Here is a 17674-nt window from a genome sequence, read left to right as displayed (position 1 = left end):
ACGCGCATCGTGACTTTGACCAACTTCGGCTCGATTTCCCGAAACTTCGGGGATATATTCAAGTTCCATGGACTCGAAACTAACCCCTGATGGCCTTGGTCTGCAGTGAAATGGACACAGCAAATTTTTTTAAACGCTTGCTTTCGAAATTCTGGGCCGAAATATAGCCCCACTTCACTTTAAGACTGAAATAGTAGCCGAGACCGTCTTAGACGCATCGTGATTTTGACCAACTTCGGCTTGAGTTGCCAGCACTTAAGGGATACTTTTTAGTCCCGCGGACTCTAAACTAACTCATGATGGCCTTGGTTTTCAGTTAAATTGAGAGAGGAAAACTTTTTGAACGCTCACTTTCGAGCTTCTGGGCCGAAATATACAGCCACGTCACTTTAAGACTAAAAGAGTAGCCGAGACTGCTTTACGCGCATCGTGATGTTGACAAACTTCGGCTCGATTTCCAGCGACTTGGGGGATATTTTGATTTTCCGGACACTGTAAACAATCTGCTGATGTGGCTTGGTTTGCGGTGAAATGGACACAGCAAAACTTTTTGAACTTTCACTTTCGAGCTTCTGGGCCGAAATATAGCCCCAGTTCACTTTAAGAATCAAAGAGTAGCCGAGACCGCCTTACGCGCATCGTGATTTTGACAAAATTCGGCTGGATTTCCCCGAACTTGGGCGATATTTTCCAGTCCCGAGCAGTCTAAACTAACTCCTGATGGCCTTGGTTTGCAGTCAAATGAACACAGCAAAACATTTTGAACTTTCACTTTCTAGCTTCTCGGCCGAAATATAGCCCCAGTTCACTTTAAGAATCAAAGAGTAGCCGAGACCGCCTTACGCGCATCGTGATTTTGACAAAATTCGGCTCGATTTCCCCGAACTTGCGCGATATTTTCCAGTCTCGAGCAGTCTAAACTAACTCCTGATGGCCTTGGTTTGCAGTGAAATGAACAAGGTAACACTTTTTGAACGCTTATTTTCGAGCTTCTGGGATGAAATATAGCCCCACTTCACTTTAAGACTGAAAGAGTAGGCGAGACCACCTTACGCGCATCGTGATTTTCAGCAACCTCCGGTCGATTTTCTAGAATTTTGGCGATATTTTCAAGTCCCGGGGACTCTAAACTAACTCCTGATGGCCTTGGTTTCATGTGAGATGGACACAGGAAAACTTTTTGAACGCTCATTTTCGAGCTTCTGGGCCGAAATACAACCGTACTTCACTTTAAGACTGAAATAGTAGCCGAGACCTCCTTACGGGCATCGTGATTTTGACCCAGTTCAGCTCGATTTCCCGGAACTTGGGGGATATTTTCCAGTCCGGGGGACTTTAAACTAACTCCTGATGGCCTTGGTTTGAAGTGAAATGCACAAAGCGTAACTTTTTAAAGGTTCACTTTCGAGCTTCTGGGCCGAAATATAGCCCCACTTTACTTTAAGACTGAAAGAGTAGCCGAGACCGTCTTACGCGCATCGTGATTTTGACCAACTTCCGTTGGATTTCCCGGAACTTCGGGGATATATTCCAGTCCCGGGGACTCTAAACTAACTGCTGATGGCCTTGGTTTGCAGTGAAATGGACACAGCACATTTTTTTGAACGCTCACTTTCGAGCTTCTCGGCCGAAATATAGCTCTACTTCACTTTAAGACTGAAAGAGTAGCCGAGACCGCCTTACGCGCATCGTAATTTTGACCAACTTCGGCTCGATTTGACGGAAGTTGGCGAATATTTTCAATTCCCGGGGAAGTTAAACTAACTTCCGATGGCCTTAGTTTGCAGTTAAGTGGACACAGCAAAACTTTTTGAACGCTCGCTTTCGAGCTTATGGCTCGAAATATAGCCCCACTTAACTTTAAGACTGAAAGAGTAACCCAGACCGCTATACGCGCATCGTGATTTTGGGATACTTCGGCTCGATTCCCCGGAAATAGGGGGATTTTTTCCAGTCCCGGAGACTCTAAACTAACTCCTAATGGCCTTGGTTTCCAGTGAAATGGACACAGGAACACTTTTTGAACGCGCACTTTCGAGCTTGCTGGCCGAAATATAGCCCTACTTCTTTTTAAGACTCAAAGAGTAGGCGGGAGCGCCTTACGCGCATTGTGATTTTGAGGATCTTCGGCTCGATCTGGCGAAACTTGGGAGATATTTTCCAGTCCCAAAGTCTCCAATCTCACTCCTGATTGTCTAAGATGTGAGTGAAATAGACACAAAAATTTTTCAACCCTTACTTTCGAGCTTCTGGAGTTAAATCTAAGCCCACTTTACCTTAAGACTGAAAGAGTAGCCGAGACCCCCTTAAGCGCATGGTGATTTTGACTAACTTCGGGTGGATTTCCCGTAACTTGGGGCATATTTCCAGTTCCTTTGACGCTAAACTAAGTCGTGATGGCCTTGTTTTCCAGTCAAATGGACACAGCACAACTTTTTGAACGCTCACTTTCGAGCTTCTGGGGGGAAATATTGCCCCAGTTCACTTTAAGAATGAAAGAGTAACCGGGACCGCCTTACGCGCATCGTGATTTTGACCAACTTTGGCACGATTTCCCGGGAACTGGGGGATATTTTTCGGTACCGGGGACTCTAAACTAACTCCTGATTACCTCGGTTTGCAGTGAAATGGACACAGCACAACTTTTTGAACGCTCACTTTTGAGCTTCTGGGCCGAAGCATAGCCCTACTTCACTTTAAGACTGAAAGACTAGCCGAGACCGCCTTACGCGCATCGTGATTTTGAGCTACTTCGGCTCGATTTCCCAGAACTTGGGAGATATTTCCCAGTCCCGGGCACTCTAAATTAACTCCTGATGGCCTTGGTTTTCAGTGAAATGGACACAGCCAAACTTTTTGAACGTTCACTTTCGAGCTTCTGGGCCGAAATATAGCCCCACTTCACTTTAAGACTGAAAGAGTAGCCAGGACCGCCTTACGCGCATGGTAATTTTGTCGAACTTCGGCTTTTTTTCCTGGGACTTGCGGGATGTTTTCCAGTCCCGGAAGCTCTAAACTAACTCCTGAATGCCTTGGTTTTTAGTGAAATAGACACAAGTAAAAGGAGCGCACGCTCGGTTTCCAGGTTGTAATCGAAATATAGCCCCACTTTATTTTAAGACTGAAAGTGTACACGAAACCGCCTTAAGCGCATCGAAATTTTTAGCCACAATGGCTCGATATGCCAAAACTTGGGGGATATTTTCCAGTCCCGGGGACTCTACCCTAACTCTTGATGGCCTTACTTTTCAGTAAAATGGTCACAGGTAACAGGAGCGGACGCTCGGTGTCGAGCTTCTAGGCCGAAATGTAGCCCCAGTTCATTTTAAGACTGAAAGAGTAAACGAAACTGCCGTACGCCTATCGTAATTTTAAGAAAGTATGGCTCAATTTGCCGAAACTTGGAGGATAGCTTCCAGTCTCGAGAATTCTAAACTATCTCCTGATGGACTTAGTTCTTAGTGAAATGGACACAGGTAAAAGAAGAACACGCTCGGTGTCGAGCTTGTAGAACCGAAATATAGCCCCACTTCATTTTCGGAGTAAACGAGTAGCCGAGACCGCCTTAGGCGCATCGTGATTTTGAGCATCTTTGGCTCGATTTGCCGCAATTCGGGCAATATTTTCCAGTCCCGAGGACTCTATGTTAACTCCTGATGAACTTAGTTTTCAGTGATATGTACACAGGCAAAAGGAGCGCACGCTCGGTGTTGAGCTTGTCGGCCGAAATATAGCCCCACTTCATTTTAAGACTGAAAGAGTAGCCGAGACCGCAAAACGCGCATCGTGATTTTGAGACACTTTGGCTCGATCTGCCAGAATTTGGGAAATATTTTCCAGTCCCAAGGACTCTAAACTAACACCTGATGGCCTAAGATGTCAGTGAAATGGACACAGGTAAAATTAGCGCACGCCCGGTCTCGAGCTTTTAGGTCGAAATATAGCCCCCCTTAATTTTAAGACTGAAAGAGTAGCCGAGACCGCCTTACGCGCATCGTGATTTTGGGCCACTTTTGCTCGATTTCCCGCAAGTTGGCGAATAATTTAAAGTCTCGGGGACGCTAAACTAACTCCCGATGACCTTGGTTTGCAGTTTAATGAACACAGCAAAACATTCTGAACGCTGACCTTCGAGCTTCAGTGCCGCAATATAGCCCTACTTAAATTTAAGACTGAAAGAATAACCGAGAGCCCGTTACGCGCATCGTAATTTTCATGAACTTCGGCGCCATTTCCTGGAACTTGGAGAATATTTTCCAGTTCCGGGGACTCTAAACTAACTCCTGATTGCCTTGGTTTGCAGTCAAATGGACACAGCAAAACTTTTTGAACGCTCACTTTCGAGCTTGTGGGCCTAAATATAGCCACACTTCACTTTAAGACTGAAACAGTAGCCGAGACCACGTTACGCGCATCATGAATTTGATCAACTTCGGCTCGATTTCCCAGGACTTGGGGGATATTCTCCAGTCCCAGGGACTCTAAACTAACTTCTGATTGCCTTGGCTTGCAGTGAAATGGACACAGCACATTTCTTTGAACGCTCACTTTCGAGCTTCTCGGACGAAATATACCCCCACTTAACTTTAAGACTGAAAGAGTAGCCGAGACCCCCTTACGCGCATCGTGATTTTGGGATACTTCGGCTCGATTGCGCGGAAATAGGGGGATATTTTCCAGTCCTGGGGACTCTAAACTAACTCCTGATGGCCTTGGTTTCCAGTGAAATGGACACAGGAACACTTTTTGAACGCGCACTTTCGAGCTTGCTGGCCGAAATATAGCCCTACTTCTTTTTAAGACTGAAAGAGTAGGCGGGAGCGCCTTACGCGCATTGTAATTTTGAGGATCCTCGGCTCGATCTGGCGAAACTTGGGAGATATTTTCCAGTCCCAAAGTCTCTAAACTCACTCCTGATTGTGTAAGATGTGATTGAAATAGACACAAAAATTTTTGAACCCTTACTTTCGAACTTCTGGAGTTAAATCTAAGCGCACTTTACCTTAAGACTGAAAGAGTAGCCGAGACCCCCTTAAGCGCATGGTGATTTTGACTAACTTCGGGTGGATTTCCCGTAACTTGGGGGATATTTCCAGTTCCTTTGACGCAAAACTAAGTCGTGATGGCCTTGTTTTGCAGTGAAATGGACAGAGCAAAACTTTTTAAACACTCAGTTTCGAGCTTCTGGGGCGAAATATTTTTTTTTCCAATTCACTTTAAGACTGAAAGAGTAGCCGAGACCGCCGTACGCGCGTCCTGATTTTGACCAACTTCGGTTAAATTTACCGGAACTTGGGGGATATTTTCCAGTCCCGGGGACTCTAAACTGACCCCCGACGTCCTTTGTCTGCAGTAAAATGGACACAGCAAAACTTTTTGAACGCTCACTTTTGAGCTTCTGGGCCGAAATATAGCTCCACTTCACTTTAAGAGTGCAAGAGTAGCCGAGACCGCCTTACGCCCATCGTCATTTTGACCAACTTCGGCTCGATTTCCCGGAACATGGGGGATATTTTCCAGTCCCGCGGACTCTAAAGTAACTCCTGATGGCCTTGCTCTGGGGTGAAATGGACACAGCACAACTTTTTGAACGCTCACTTTCGAGCTTCTGGGGGGAAATATTGCCCCAGTTCACTTTAAGAATGAAAGAGTAACCGGGGCCGCCTTACGCGCATGGTGATTTTGACCAACTTTGGCTCGATTTCCCGGGAAATGGGCGATATTCTCGGGTACCGGGGACTCTAAACTAACTCCTGACTTCCTCGGTTTGCAGTGACATGGACAAAGCACAACTTTTTGAACGCTCACTTTTGAGCTTCTGGGCCGAAGCATAGCCCTACTTCACTTTAAGACTGAAAGACTAGCCGAGACCGCCTTACGCGCATCGTGATTTTGGGCTACTTCGGCTCGATTTCCCGGAAGTTGGCAGATAATACCAAGTCCCGGGCACTATAAACTAATTCCTGATGGCCTTGGTTTTCAGTGAAATGGACACAGCCAAACTTTTTGAACGTTCACTTTCGAGCTTCTGGGCCGAAATATAGCCCCACTTCACTTTAAGACTGAAAGAGTAACCGGCACCGCCTTACGCGCATGGTAATTTTGTCGAACTTCGGCTTGATTTCCTGGGACTTGGAGGACATTTTCCAGTCCCGGAAGCTCTAAACTAACTCCTGAATGCCTTGGTTTTTAGTGAAATTGACACAGGTAAAAGGAGCGCACGCTCGGTTTCCAGGTTGTAGGCCGAAATATAGCCCCACTTTATTTTAAGACTGAAAGTGTACACGAAACCGCCTTAAGCGCATCGAAATTTTTAGCCACTATGGCTCGATATGCCAAAACTTGGGGGATATTTTCCAGTCCCGGAGACTCTAGCCTAACTCTCGATGGCCTTAGTTTCCAGTAAAATGGTGACAGGTAACAGAAGCGCACGCTCGGTGTCGAGCTTCTAGGCCGAAATGTAGCCCCAGTTCATTTTAAGACTGAAAGAGTAAACGAAACTGCCGTACGCCTATCCTAATTTTAAGAAAGTATTGCTCAATTTGCCGAAACTTGGAGGATAGCTTCCAGTCTCGAGGATTCTAAACTATCTCCTGATGGACTTAGTTCTTAGTGAAATGGACACAGGTAAAAGGAGAGCACGCTCGGTGTCGAGCTTGTAGAACCGAAATATAGCCCCACTTCATTCTCTATGTTAACTCCTGATGAACTTAGTTTTCAGTGATATGTACACAGGCAAAAGGAGCGCACGCTCGGTGTTGAGCTTCTCGGCCGAAATATAGCCGCACTTCATTTTAAGACTGAAAGAGTAGCCGAGACCGCCTTACGCGCATCGTGATTTTGAGCAACTTTGGCTCGATCTGCCAGAATTTGGGAAATATTTTCCAGTCCCAAGGACTCTAAACTAACTCCTGATGGCCTTGGTTTCCAGTGAAATGAACACAGCAAAACTTTTTGAACTTTCGCTTTCTAGCTTCTCGGTCGAAATATAGCCCCAGTTCACTTTAAGACTCAAAGAGTAGCCGAGACCGCCTTACGTGCATCGTGATTTTGACAAAATTCGGCTCGATTTCCCCGAACTTGGGCGATATTTTCAAGTCCCGAGCAGTCTAAACTAACTCCTGATGGCCTTGGTTTGCAGTGAAATGAACAAGGTAGCACGTTTTGAACGCTCAGTTTCGAGCTTCTGGGCCGAAATACAACCGTACTTCACTTTAAGATTGAAATAGTAGCCAAGACCTCCTTACGAGCATCGTGATTTTGACCCAGTTCAGCTCGATTTCCCGGAACTTGGGGGATATTTTCCAGTCCGGGGGACTTTAAACTAAGTCCTGATGGCCTTGATTTGCAGTTAAATGCACAAAGCGTAACTTTTTAAAGGTTCACTTTCGAGCTTCTGGGCCGGAATATAGCCCCACTTTACTTTAAGACTGAAAGAGTAGCCGAGACCGTCTTACGCGCATCGTGATTTTGACCAAATTCCGTTGGATTTCCCGGAACTTCGGGGATATATTCCAGTCTTGGGGACTCTAAACTAACTGCTGATGGCCTTGGTTTGCAGTGAAATGGACACAGCACATTTTTGTGAACGCTCACTTTCGAGCTTCTCGGCCGAAATATAGCCCTACTTCACTTTAAGACTGAAAGAGTAGCCGAGACCGTCTTACTCGCATCGTAATTTTGACCAACTTCGGCTCGATTTCCCGGAAGTTGGCGAATATTTTCAATTCCCGGGGGAGCTAAACTAACTTCCGATGGCCTTAGTTTCCAGTTAAATGGACACAGCAAAACCTTTTGAGCGCTGACTTTCGAGCTTATGGCTCGAAATATAGCCCCACTTAACTTTAAGACTGAAAGAGTAGCCGAGACCGCCTTACGCGCATCGTGATGTTGGGATACTTCGGCTCGATTTCCCGGAAATAGGGGGATATTTTCCAGTCCCGGGGACTCTAAACTAACTGCTAATGGCCTTGGTTTCCAGTGAAATGGACACAGGAACACTTTTTGAACGCGCACTTTCGAGCTTGGTGGCCGAAATATAGCCCTACTTCTTTTTAAGAGTGAAAGAGTAGCCGGGAGCGCCTTACGCGCATTGTGATTTTGAGGATCTTCGGCTCGATCTGGCGAAACTTGGGAGATATCTTCCAGTCCCAAAGTCTCTAAACTCACTCCTGATTGTCTAAGATGTGAGTGAAATAGACACAAAAATTTTTGAACCCTTTTTTTCGAGCTTCTGGAGTTAAATCTAAGCGCACTTTACCTTAAGACTGAAAGAGTAGCCGAGACCCCCTTAAGCGCATGGTTATTTTGACTAACTTCGGGTGGATTTCCCGTAACTTGAGGGATATTTCCAGTTCCTTTGACGCAAAACTAAGTCGTGATGGCCTTGTTTTGCAGTGAAATGGACAGAGCAAAACTTTTTAAACACTCAGTTTCGAGCTTCTGGGGCGAAATATTGTCCCAATTCACTTTAAGACTGAAAGAGTAGCCGAGAGCGCCTTACGCGCGTCGTGATTTTGACCAACTTCGGTTAAATTTCCCGCAACTTGGGGGATATTTTCCAGTCCCGGGGACTCTAAACTGACCCCCGACGTCCTTGGTCTGCAGTAAAATGGACACAGCAAAACTTTTTGAAGGCTCACTTTTGAGCTTCTGGGCCGAAATAGAGTTCCACTTCACTTTAAGAGTGAAAGAGTAGCCGAGACCGCCTTACGCCCATCGTAATTTTGACCAACTTCGGCTCGATTTCCCGGAGCTTGGGGGATATTTTCCAGTCCCGCGGACTCTAAAGTAACTCCTGGTGCCCTTCCTCTGGAGTCAAATGGACACACCACAACTTTTTGAACGCTCACTTTCGAGCTTCATGGGGGAAATATTGCCCCAGTTCACTTTAAGAATGAAAGAGTAACCGGGACCGCTTTACGCGCATTGTGATTTTGACCAACTTCGGCTCGATTTCCCGGAACTTGGGAGATAATTCCCAGTCCCGGGCACTCTAAACTAATTCCTGATGGCCTTGGTTTTCAGTGAAATGGACACAGCGAAACTTTTTGAACGTTCACTCTCCAGCTTCTGGGCCGAAATATAGCCCCACTTCACTTTAAGACTGAAAGAGTAGCCGGCACTGCCTTACGCGCATGGTAATTTTGTCGAACTTCGGCTTGGTTTCCTGGGACTTGGGGGATATTTTCCAGTCCCGGAAGCTCTAAACTAACTCCTGAATGCCTTGGTTTTTAGTGAAATTGACACAGGTAAAAGGAGCGCACGCTCGGTTTCCAGGTTGTAGGCCGAAATATAGCCCCACTTTATTTTAAGACTGAAAGTGTACACGAAACCGCCTTAAGCGCATCGAAATTTTTAGCCACTATGGCTCGATATGCCAAAACTTGGGGGATATTTTCCAGTCCTGGGGACTCTACCCTAACTCTTGATGGCCTTAGTTTTCAGTAAAATGGGCACAGGTAACAGGAGCACACGCTCGGTGTCGAGCTTCTAGGCCGAAATGTAGCCCCAGTTCATTTTAAGACTGAAAGAGTAAACGAAACTGCCGTACGCCTATCGTAATTTTAAGAAAGTATGGCTCAATTTGCCGAAACTTGGAGGATAGCTTCCAGTCTCGAGGATTCTAAACTATCTCCTGATGGAGTTAGTTCTTAGTGAAATGGACACAGGTAAAAGGAGAGCACGCTCGGTGTCGAGCTTGTAGAACCGAAATATAGCCCCACTTCATTTTCGGAGTAAACGAGTAGCCGAGACCGCCTTAGGCGCATCGTGATTTTGAGCATCTTTGGTTCGATTTGCCAGAATTCGGGGAATATTTTCCAGTCCCGAGGACTCTATGTTAACTCCTGATGAACTTAGTTTTCAGTGATATGTACACAGGCAAAAGGAGCGCACGCTCCGTGTTGAGCTTCTCGGCCGAAATATAGCCCCACTTCATTTTAAGACTGAAAGACTAACCGAGACCACCTTACGCGCATCGTGATTTTGAGCAACTTTGGCTCGATCTGCCAGAATTTGGGAAATATTTTCCAGTCCCAAGGACTCTAAACTAACTCCTGATGGCCTAAGATGTCAGTGAAATGGACACAGGTAAAATTAGCGCACGCCCAGTCTCGAGCTTCTAGGTCGAAATATTGCCCCCCTTAATTTTAAGACTGCAATAGTAGCCGAGACCGCCTTACGCCCATCGTGATTTTGGCCACTTTTGCTCGATTTCCCGGAAGTTGGCGAATAACTTAAAGTCCCGGGGACGCTAAACTAACTCCCGACGACCTTGGTTTGCAGTTTAATGAACACAGCAAAACATTCTGAAGGCTCACCTTCGAGCTTCAGTGCCGCAATATAGCCCTACTTAAATTTAAGACTGAAAGAATAACCGAGAGCCCGTTACGCGCATCTTAATTTTCATCAACTTCGGCGCCATTTCCTGGAGCTTGGAGAATATTTTCCAGTTCCGGGGACTCTAAACTAACTCCTGATTGCCTTCGTTTGCAGTGAAATGGACACAGCAAAACTTTTTGAACGCTCACTTTCGAGCTTGTGGGCCTAAATATAGCGGCACTTCACTTTAAGACTGAAACAGTAGTCGAGACAACGTTACACGCATCGTGATTTTGAGGAACTTCTGGTTACTTTCCTGAAACTTGGGGAATATTTTCCAGTCCCGGGGACTCTAAACTAACTCCTGATGCCCATGGTTTGCAGTGAAATTCATACAGGACAAGTTTTTGAATGAACACTTTCGAGCTTTTAGGCCGAAATATAGTCCCACATCACTTACGACTTAAAGAGTAGCCGAGACCGGCGTGCGCGCATCGTTATTTTGACCAACTTCGGGTCGATATTCCGGAATTTGGGGGATATTTTCCAGTCCCAGGGACTCTAAACTAACTCTTGATGGCCTTGGTTTCCAGTGAAATGGAGACAGCAAAACTTTTTGAACGCTCACCTTCAAGCTTCTGGGCCGAAATATAGCCCACTTTACTTTAATACTGAAAAAGTAGCCGAGACCGCCTTACGCGCATAGTGATTTTGACAAACTTCGGGTGGACTTGCCAGAACTTCGGGGATATTTTCCAGTCCCTTGGACGCTAAACTAGATGCCGATGGCCTTGTTTTGCAGTGAAATGGACACAGCAAAGCTTTTTGAACGCTCACTTTCGAGCTTTTGGGCCAAAATATAGCCATACTTCACTTTAAGACTGCAACAGTAGCCGAGACCACGTTTCGCGCATCGTGATTTTGATCAACTTCGGCTCGATTTCCCGGAACTTGGGACATATTTTCCAGTCCTGGTGACTCTAAACTAACTCGTGCTGGTCTTGGTTTGCAGTGAAACGGAAACAGAAAAAGTTTTTGAACGCATACTTTCGAGCTTCTGGACCGAAATAGAACCCCACTTCACTTGAAGACTGAAAGAGTAGCCGAGACCGCCTTACGTGCATCGTGATTTTGAGCAACTTCCGCTCGATTTGCCGGAACTAAGGGGATATATTCCAGTTCTGAGGACTCTAAACTAATTCCTGATGGCCTTGGTTTGCAGTAAAATGGACCCAGCAAAACGTTTTGAACGCTCAATTTCGAGCTTCTGGGCCAAAATATAGCCCCCCATTACTTTAACACTGAAAGAGTAGCCGAGACCGCCTTACGTGTATGGTGATTTTGACAAACTTCGGGTTGATTTCCCGGAACTTGGGGGATATTTTTCAGTCCCGGGGACTCTCAACTAACTGCGGCTTGTCTTGGTTTGCAGTGAAATGGACACAGCGAAAGTTTTTGAACGCTCACTCTCGAGCTTCTGGGCCGAAATAGAGCCCCATTTTACTTTAAGACTGAAAGAGTAGGCGAGACCGTCTTGAGCGAATCGTAATTTTGACTAATTTCGCGTTTATTTCCCGAAACTTGGGGGATATATTCCAGTCAAAGGGACTCTACAGTAACTCCTGATGGCCTTGGTTTTCAGTGAAATGGACAGAGCACAACTTTGGAGCTTCTGGGCAGAAATATAGCCCCACTTCACTCTCACACTGAAATAGTAGCCGAGACCGCCTCACGCGCATCGTGAGTCAGACCAAGTTCAGCTCGATTTCACGCAACTTTTGAGATATTTTCCAGTCCAGGGGACTCTAAACTAACTCCGGATGGCCTTGGTTTGCACTGAAATGCGCACTGCATAAATTTTTGAACGCCCACTTTGGAGCTTCTGGGCCGAAATATAGCCCCACTTTACTTTAAGACTGAAACAGTAGCCGAGACCGCATTTCGCGCATCGTGATTTTGATCTACTTCGGCTCGCTTTCCCGGAACTTGGGGAATATTTTCCAGTCCCGGGGACCCTAAACTAAGTCCTGATGCCCTTGTTTTGAAGTGAAATGGACACAGGAAAACTTTTTGAACGCTCACTTTCTAGCTTGTGGGCCGAAATATAGGCACACGTGACTTTAGGACTGAAACAGTAGCCGACACCACGTTACGCGTATCATGAATTTGATCAACTTCGTCTCCGATTCCCGGGACTTGGGGGATATGTTCCAGTCCCGGGGACTCTAAACTAACTCGTGATGGCCTTGGTTTGCATTGAAACTGACACAGCACAATTTTTTGCACGCACACTTTCGAGATTCTGGGCCGAAATATAGCCCCACTTCACTTAAGACTGAAAGAGTAGCCGAGACCGCCTTGCTCGCATCGTGAGTTTGACAAACTTCCGGTCGATATTCCGGAACTTGGGGGATATTTTCCAGTCCCAGGAACTCTAAACTAACTCCTCATGGCCTTGGTTTGCAGTGAAATGGACAGAGCAAAACTTTTTGAACGCTCACCTTCGAGCCTCCTAGCCGAAATAAAGCCCCACTTCACTTTAAGACTGAAAGAGTAGCCGAGACCGCTTTGGGAGCATCGTAATTTTGACCAACTTCAGCTAGATTTACCGGAACTTGGGGAATATTTTCCAGTCGCAGGGACGCTAAACTAACTCGTGATGCCCTTGTTTTTCAGTCAAATAACACAGCAAAACTTTTTGAACGCTCACCTTCGAGCTTCCTGGCCGAAATAAAGCCCCACTTTACTTTAAGACTTAAAGAGTAACCGAGACCACCTTACGCGCATTGTGATTTTGACAAACTTCGGGTGGATCTCCCGGAACTTGGGGAACATTTTCCAGTCCCTCGGACGCTAAACTAAGTCCTGATGGCCTTGTTTTGCAGTGAAACGCACACAGCAAAACCTTTTTGAACGCTCAGTTTCGAGCTTGTGGGCCGAAATATAGCCACACTTTACTTTAAGACTAAAACAGTAGCCGAGACCGCACTTCGCGCATCGTGATTTTGAACAACTTGGGCTCGCTTTCCCGGAACTTGGGGAATATTTTCCAGTCCCGGGGACCCTAAACTAACTTTTGCTAGCTTTGGTTTGCAGTGAAATGCACACAGCAAAACTTTTTGAACGCTCACTTTCGAGCTTCTGGACAGAAATATAGCCCCACTTCACTTTAAGACTGAAAGGGTAGCCGAGACCGCTTTGGGAAAATCGTACTTTTGACCAACTTCAGCTCGATTTACCGGAACTTGGGAAATATTTTCCAGTGCCAGAGACGCTAAACTAACTCCTGATGGCCTTGTTTTTCAGTCAAAGAACACAGCAAAACTTTTTGAAGGCTCACTTTCGGGCTTCTGGGCCGAAATATAGCCCCACTTCACTTTAAGACTGAAACAGTAGCCGATACCGCATTTCGCGCATCGTGATTTTGATCAACTTCGGTTCGATTGCCCGGAACTTGGGCAATCTTTTTAAGTCCCGCGGACTCTAAACTAATCCCTGATGGCCTCGGTTTGCAGTGAAATGCACAGAGCAAAACTTTTTGAACGCTCAGTTTCGGGCTTCTGGCCGAAATATAGCCCCACTTCACTTTAAGACAGAAAGAGTAGCCGAGACCACTTTAGGGGCATCGTGATTTTGACCAACCTCGGCTCAATTTCCCGGACCTTGGGGCATATTTTCTTGTCCCGGGCACGCTAAACTAACTCCTGATGGCCTTGGTTTGCAGTGAAATGAACACAGCAAAACTTTTTGAACGCTCACCTTCGAGCCTCCTAGCCGAAATAAAGCCCCACTTCACTTTAAGACTGAAAGAGTAGCCGAGACCGCTTTGGGAGCATCGTAATTTTGACCAACTTCAGCTAGATTTACCGGAACTTGGGGAATATTTTCCAGTCGCAGGGACGCTAAACTAACTCGTGATGCCCTTGTTTTTCAGTCAAATAACACAGCAAAACTTTTTGAACGCTCACCTTCGAGCTTCCTGGCCGAAATAAAGCCCCACTTTACTTTAAGACTTAAAGAGTAACCGAGACCACCTTACGCGCATTGTGATTTTGACAAACTTCGGGTGGATCTCCCGGAACTTGGGGAACATTTTCCAGTCCCTCGGACGCTAAACTAAGTCCTGATGGCCTTGTTTTGCAGTGAAACGCACACAGCAAAACCTTTTTGAACGCTCAGTTTCGAGCTTGTGGGCCGAAATATAGCCACACTTTACTTTAAGACTAAAACAGTAGCCGAGACCGCACTTCGCGCATCGTGATTTTGAACAACTTGGGCTCGCTTTCCCGGAACTTGGGGAATATTTTCCAGTCCCGGGGACCCTAAACTAACTTTTGCTAGCTTTGGTTTGCAGTGAAATGCACACAGCAAAACTTTTTGAACGCTCACTTTCGAGCTTCTGGACAGAAATATAGCCCCACTTCACTTTAAGACTGAAAGGGTAGCCGAGACCGCTTTGGGAAAATCGTACTTTTGACCAACTTCAGCTCGATTTACCGGAACTTGGGAAATATTTTCCAGTGCCAGAGACGTTAAACTAACTCCTGATGGCCTTGTTTTTCAGTCAAAGAACACAGCAAAACTTTTTGAAGGCTCACTTTCGGGCTTCTGGGCCGAAATATAGCCCCACTTCACTTTAAGACTGAAACAGTAGCCGATACCGCATTTCGCGCATCGTGATTTTGATCAACTTCGGTTCGATTGCCCGGAACTTGGGCAATCTTTTTAAGTCCCGCGGACTCTAAACTAATCCCTGATGGCCTCGGTTTGCAGTGAAATGCACAGAGCAAAACTTTTTGAACGCTCAGTTTCGGGCTTCTGGCCGAAATATAGCCCCACTTCACTTTAAGACAGAAAGAGTAGCCGAGACCACTTTAGGGGCATCGTGATTTTGACCAACCTCGGCTCAATTTCCCGGACCTTGGGGCATATTTTCTTGTCCCGGGCACGCTAAACTAACTCCTGATGGCCTTGGTTTGCAGTGAAATGAACACAGCAAAACTTTTTGAACGCTCACTTTCGGGCTTCTCGCCCGAAATATAGCCCCACTTCACTCTAACGCTGAAAGAGTAGCCGACATTACCTTCCGCAAATCGTGATTTTGACCAACTTAGGCTCGATTTTCCGGAAGTTGGGGGATATTTTCCAGTCCCGGGGACTCTAAACTACCTCTTGATGCCCTTGGTTTGCAGTCAAATAATCACAGGGAAACTTTTTGAACGCTCACTTTCAAGCTCCTGGCCAGCAATAAGGCCTCACTTCACTTTAAGACTGAAACAGTAAGCGAAACCACCTAACGCGCACCGTGATTTTGACCAACTTCGGCTAAATTTCCCTGAACTTGGGGGGATATTTTCCAGTCCCGAAGACTCTTAAGTAACCCCTGATGGCCTTGGTTTGCATTGAAATGGATACAGCAAAACTTTTTGAAGCTCACTTTTGAGCTTCTGGGGCGAAATATAGCCCCACTTCACTTTAAGACTGAAAGACTAGCCAAGACCGTCTTGCGCGCATCGTGATTTTGAGCAACGTCTTCTCGATTTTCCGGAACTTGGGAAATATATTGTAGTCCCGGGGACTCTAAACTAACTCCTGATGGCCTTGGTTTGCAGTGAAATGGACACAGCAAATTTTTTGCAGCACTCACTTTGGAGCTTCTGGGCCAAATTAGAGCCCCACTTCACTTTAAGACTGAAAGAGTAGCCGAGGCCGCCTTAGGCGCATCGTGATTTTGACCAACTTCGGCTTGAGTTGCCAGAACTTAAAAGATATTTTCCACTCCCGGGGACTCTAAACTAACTCATGATGGCCTTGGTTTTTAGTGAAATTGAGACAGGCAAACTTTTTGAACGCTCACTTTCGAGCTTCTGGACCGAAATATAACCCTACTTCACCTTCAGACTCAAAGAGTAGCCGAGACCCCCTGACGCGAATCGTTATTTTGACCAACTTCGTCTCGATTTGGCGGAACTTGCAGGATATTTTCCAGTTCCGGGGACTGTAAACTACTTCCTGAGGGCCTTGCTTTGCAGTGAAATGGGCACAGCATAACTTTTTGAACGCTCACTTTTGAGCTTCTGGGCCAAAATATACACGTCACGTCACTTTAAGACTAAAAGAGTAGCCGAGACTGCTTTACGCGCATCGTGATGTTGACAAACTTCGGCTCGATTTCCCGGGACTTGGGGGATATTTTGATGTCCCGGACACTGTAAACAATCTGCTGATGTGGCTTGGTTCGCGGTGAAATGGACACAGCAAAACTTTTTGAACTTTCACTTTCGAGCTTCTGGGCCGAAATATAGCCCCAGTTCACTTTGAGAATCAAAGAGTAGCCGAGACCGCCTTACGCGCATCGTGATTTTGACAAAATTCGGCTGGATTTCCCCGAACTTGGGCGATATTTTCCAGTCCCGAGCAGTCTAAACTAACTCCTGATGGCCTTGGTTTGCAGTCAAATGAAGAAGGTAACACTTTTTGAACGCTTATTTTCGAGCTTCTGGGATGAAATATAGCCCCACTTCACTTTAAGACTGAAAGAGTAGGCAACACCGCCTTACGAGCATCGTGATTTTGAGCAACTTCCGCTCGATTTTCTAGAATTTTGGCGATATTTTCAAGTCCTGGGGACTCTAAACTAACTCCTGATGGACTTGGTTTGATGTGAAATGGACGCAGGAAAACTTTTTGAATGTTTCGAGCTTCTGGGCCGAAATACAACCGTACTTCACTTTAAGACTGAAATAGTAGCCGAGACCTCCTTACGAGCATCGTGATTTTGACCCAGTTCAGCTCGATTTCCCGGAACTTGGGGGATATTTTCCAGTCCGGGGGACTTTAAACTAACTCCTGATGGCCTTGGTTTGCAGTGAAATGCACAAAGCGTACCTTTTTAAAGGTTCACTTTCGAGCTTCTGGGCCGAAATATAGCCCCACTTTACTTTAAGACTGAAAGAGTAGCCGAGACCGTCTTACGCGCATCGTGATTTTGACCAACTTCCGTTAGATTTCCTGGAACTTCGGGGATATATTCCAGTCCCGGGGACTCTAAACTAACTGCTGATGGCCTTGGTTTGCAGTGAAATGGACACAGCACATTTTTTGAACGCTCACTTTCGAGCTTCTCGGCCGAAATATAGCCCTACTGCACTTTAAGACTGAAAGAGTAGCCGAGACCGCCTTACGCGCATCGTAATTTTGACCAACTTCGGCTCGATTTGGCGGAAGTTGGCGAATATTTTCAATTCCCGGGGGAGCTAAACTAACTTCCGATGGCCTTAGTTTGCAGTTAAGTGGACACAGGAACACTTTTTGAACGCTCACTTTCGAGCTTATGGCTCGAAATATAGCC

This window comes from Orbicella franksi, chromosome 11 (genome assembly GCF_964199315.1).
Source record: "Orbicella franksi chromosome 11, jaOrbFran1.1, whole genome shotgun sequence".
Lineage (NCBI taxonomy): Eukaryota > Metazoa > Cnidaria > Anthozoa > Scleractinia > Merulinidae > Orbicella > Orbicella franksi.
Note: the sequence above shows the minus strand (reverse complement) of the source record.